This window comes from Choloepus didactylus, chromosome X (assembly GCF_015220235.1).
Source record: "Choloepus didactylus isolate mChoDid1 chromosome X, mChoDid1.pri, whole genome shotgun sequence".
Lineage (NCBI taxonomy): Eukaryota > Metazoa > Chordata > Mammalia > Pilosa > Megalonychidae > Choloepus > Choloepus didactylus.
Window position 1 is genome coordinate 91,503,798 of NC_051334.1, and position 4,870 is coordinate 91,508,667.

General features: G+C 39.1%; 1 pseudogene; it reads right to left on the reverse strand.

The window, feature by feature from the left end:
• Nucleotides 1-2,317: 2,317 nt before the first annotated feature.
• On the reverse strand, nt 2,318-3,043 carry LOC119523136 (annotated as a pseudogene).
• Nucleotides 3,044-4,870: the final 1,827 nt, after the last annotated feature.

The following is a 4,870-nucleotide window of genomic DNA, read 5'->3' on the forward strand; positions in this document are numbered from 1 at the left end:
TCACCAGTATGGATTAACTATAATGTGTAAACTCAGAATTGATCCATATATAACTGCTTATCAGGGGAATTCTTATTGTATTGGTCCCTAGAATGTAAGTTTTTACAACAGTCACATGTATTCCTGAATTGTAATGGCTATCTCCAGATTCTGAGATAGTGATCTTTTTGTGTATAACTTGATTGATCCCAGGAACTTTGGGTATCTGTGTATATTAGTTAATGTTCTCTAGGGATACAGAATCAATGAGAGATATCTATGAATATAAGATTTATAAAAGTGTCTGTTCTAGTTTGCTAATGCTGCCAGAATGCAAAACACCAGAGATGAATTGGCTTTTATAAAAGGGGCTTTATTTGGCTCCACAGTTACAGTCCTAAGGCCATAAAGTGTCCAAGGTAACACATCAGCAATCGGGTACCTTCACTGGAGGATGGCCAGTGGTGTCCAGAAAACCTCTGTTAGCTGGAAACCAAGTGGCTGGCATCTGCTCCAAAGTTCTGGTTTCAAAATGGCTTTCTCCCAGAACATTCCTCTCTAGGCTTCAGCTCCTCAAAACTGTCACTCTCAGTTGCACTTGGGGTATTTGTCCTCTCTTAGCTTCTCCAGAGCAAAAGTCTGCTTTCAATGGCTGTCTTCAAACTGTCTCTCATCTGCAGCTCCTGTGCTTTCTTCAAAGTGTCCCTCTTGGCTGTAGCTCCTCTTCAAAACATCACTCACAGCTACACTGAGTTCCTTCTGCTACGTCAGCTTATTTATATGGTTCCACTGATCAACCTAGACCCACCCCAAATGGGCAGAGCAACACCCCCATGGAACTTATCCAGTCAGAGTCATCACCCACAGCTGGGTGGGGCACATTCCAAAGAGACACTCAAAGAATTACAATCTAATCAACACTGATAACATCTGCCCACACAAGAGTATATCAAAGATAATGGCATTTGGGGGATGCAATATGTTCAAACTGGCACAGTGTCTCACACAACTGTGGGTATGCATGAGTCCAAATTCTGTAGGGCAGGCAGCAAACTAGAAACTCCAATGAAGATGTTCAATGAACTCCTCAGGAAATGAACTGACTACTTTGATGAATGTGTTTGATGAACTCCTCAGGAAACAAAGTGGCAACTTCAATGAACTCCTCATGAAATGCTTCACTGGGTAGCCAAAGAAGAAGTGAAGGTCCTCTATCTGTCTCACTTAAAAGTCTTCAAATGATTGATTGGATTGAACCCAGCCAACTGCATTCTCTCATTGTGGAAGACATGCCCTTCATTGACATCATCAGACACAGCTGCAGCCAATTGGCTGATGATTTAATAAACCAGCCTGTTGGTTTATTAACCAGCCACAAACATCCTCACAGCAATGGTTAGACCAGTGCTTGCTTGACCAGACAGCTGGGTACCATCACCTGGCCAAGTTGACACATGAACTTCACCATCACAGTCCAACCCTTGTCAACTTGGCAGTTATACACATCACCTAAAACCATACTTTGCCTCTCAGTAGAGAACAATAACAGACATATATTTTGCCTAACAATATTCCATTGTGCAGCAAACAACTGGAAATGCACTAAGCCTCTCCAGAATAGGCTGCAAGTCCTTGGGTGACATTAACTCTTTTTTTTCCATTCATGAAAAAATGCACCAAACACAGTAGCATTTATTTTCTTTTTTTACGCAAATGACAAAGCCCCAGTTTACCAGCTTTACTTTTTATAAACCTAAGCTTAACATTACATATTTAAACAATTGTCAAAACTTCCTAAGTTGCCAGCATTCATGCATGACTAGAAAACATCCTTAGTTTATATTAAACCAGAAATGTATAACCATTAATGCATTAATATCTTTCACTACTAAATACTGAGAAAAATGAAATTATTTTTGTAGAAGATTCATCCTGGCAATGTTAACTTCACAGCAGACTGAAACTACTTGGCTCACATTTCAAACAAAATGGAAAGAGCAAGATCCATGCTAGTGTTTGTTAGTGTACAATTTTGTCCTAGCACTACTAAAGAATCAAGGTTCACCTTGGATTTAGTTTAATAAAAAAGCAAAGTGCATACAAACATTTACAGCAATTTTAAAGACAAAAAGAAAAAATGGTCCTATTAATGTGGTCTCAACAATAAACTCAAAAGTCTATGACAAATAGATGCTCTGATGAGCTGTTCATAAATACTTTAGATTAGGTACAGTTATACTGAAAGCAGAGTTCATTTGAAATCATCAAAAAATGTTCCTATTAATCCTCAAATGGCGCTTGTTATAGTTTAACATTTCTCTTAAATGTGTGCATTGAATTACTTGTTATCCAAGGGTAGCAGCTTCTCCTTACCATTTATTGTTAAGTACTTTAATTGGCCATCTTCCTCAACTTCTACTCTTTCTGGACCATTCTCAGTTACCTTCTTTGTAGTGATTTTTCTGCCATTAACTATTTTAGAAGAAGTTGATATAGATTTGAAGTTGCCCATCCTACTACCACAAAAGGATGTTGGAGAAAATGAAGTAAGGCCCCCATGCTCCAGGGAACCAAATGAAGTAAATCCTGTATCAAAAGAAGAAAATCCACCTCCAAAAGATGGGACTCCACTGAAGGCAGAGAAAAAAGATCCTGTGCCCCTGTTTCTGGTACCATGGAGGCCTCTTCAGTTTCCAAAAAACTCCTCAAATGGGTCTTCAAAGAAGTCAAAAGAAAATGGGTCCTTTTCACCAAAAAATTCCCTGAAGACATCATCTGGATTATGGAATGTAAAGCCAAACTCAAATGGACTGTCAAAATGACTTCCACCTCCACCACCACCATTTAATCCTTCTTTGCCATACTTGTCATAGATGTCCAATTTTTTAGCATCTGATAACACCTCATAAGCCTCAGCTACTTGTTTGAATTTTCTCTCTGCTTCTTCCTTATTCTCAGGATTTTTATCAGGGTGCCACTTCAGTGCCAATTTATGAAATGCATTTCTAATATCCTTGGGTGAGGCATGTCTCTGCACACTTAGAACTAAATAGTAATCCATCATGTTTTTTTTTTATTCAGTTTTATTGAAATACATTCACACACCATACAGTCATCCATGATATACAATCCACTGTCCAGAGTATGATAACATAGTTATGCGTTCATCGCCACAATCTATCTCTGAACATTTTCCTTACATCAGAAAGAACCAGAACAAGAATAAAAAATAAAAGTGAAAAAAGAACACCCAAATCATCCCCCCATCCCACCCCATTTGTCCTTTAGTTTTTATCCCCATTCCTCCACTCATCCATACACTAGATAAAGGGGGTGTGATCCACAAGGTCTCCAAAATCACACTGTCACCCCTTGTAATCTACATTCTTTTTTTTTTTCTTTTCTTTTTTTTTAATCATCATTTTATTGAGATATATTCACATACCATGCAGTCATACAAAACAAATCGTACTTTCGATTGTTTACAGTACCATTACATAGTTGTACATTCATCACCTAAATCAATCCCTGACACCTTCATTAGCACACACACAAAAATAACAAGAATAATAATTAGAGTGAAAAAGAGCAATTGAAGTAAAAAAGAACACTGGGTACCTTTGTCTGTTTGTTTCCTTCCCCTACTTTTCTACTCATCCATCCATAAACTAGACAAAGTGGAGTGTGGTCCTTATGGCTTTCCCAATCCCATTGACAACCCTCATAAGCTACATTTTTATACAACTGTCTTCGAGATTCATGGGTTCTGGGTTGTAGTTTGATAGTTTCAGGTATCCACCACCAGCTACCCCAATTCTTTAGAACCTAAAAAGGGTTGTCTAAAGTGTGCGTAAGAGTGCCCACCAGAGTGACCTCTCGGCTCGTTTTGGAATCTCTCTGCCACTGAAGCTTATTTCATTTCCTTTCACATCCCCCTTTTGGTCAAGAAGATGTTCTCCGTCCCACGATGCCGGGTCTACATTCCTCCCCGGGAGTCATATTCCACGTTGCCAGGGAGATTCACTGCCCTGGGTGTCTGATCCCACGTAGGGGGGAGGGCAGTGATTTCACCTTTCAAGTTGGCTTAGCCAGAGAGAGAGGGCCACATCTGAGCAACAAAGAGGCATTCAGGAGGAGACTCTTAGGCACAAATCTAGGGAGGCCTAGCCTCTCCTTTGCAGCAACCATCTTCCCAAGGGTAAAACTTATGGTAGAGGGCTCAACCCATCAAACCACCAGTCCCCTATGTCTGTGGTCATGTTAGCAACCATGGAGGTGGGGTAGGCGAATACCCCTGCATTCTCCACAGGCTCCTCAAGGGGGCACTACATCATTTTTTTTCCTTGTTTTTCTTTCTTTCTTTCATTTTTTTTTTTAACTTTCCCTTCTTTTTTAAATCAACTGTATGAAAAAAAAAGTTAAAAAGAAAACAAACATACAATAAAAGAACATTTCAAAGAGACCATAACAAGGGAGTAAGAAAAAGATAACTAACCTAAGATAACTGCTTAACTTCTACCATGTTCCTACTTTACCCCAAGAAAGTTACATAATATAGCAACCTTTCTGTGAACTTGTTCCTACTATATCCATCAGAAATTAACAGATCATAGTCATTTCTGGGCATCCCCAGAACGTTAAATAGCTTATCTGTTCTTCTTGGAATATTGTTCCCCCTTCCTTAATTGCTCTCTACTGCTAGTTCCCCTACATGCTACATTATAAACCATTTGTTTTACATTTTTCAAAGTTCACATTAGTGGTAGCATATAATATTTCTCTTTTTGTGCCTGGCTTATTTCACTCAGCATTATGTCTTCAAGGTTCATCCATGTTGTCATATGTTTCACGAGATCGTTCCTTCTTACTGCCGCGTAGTATTCCATCGTGT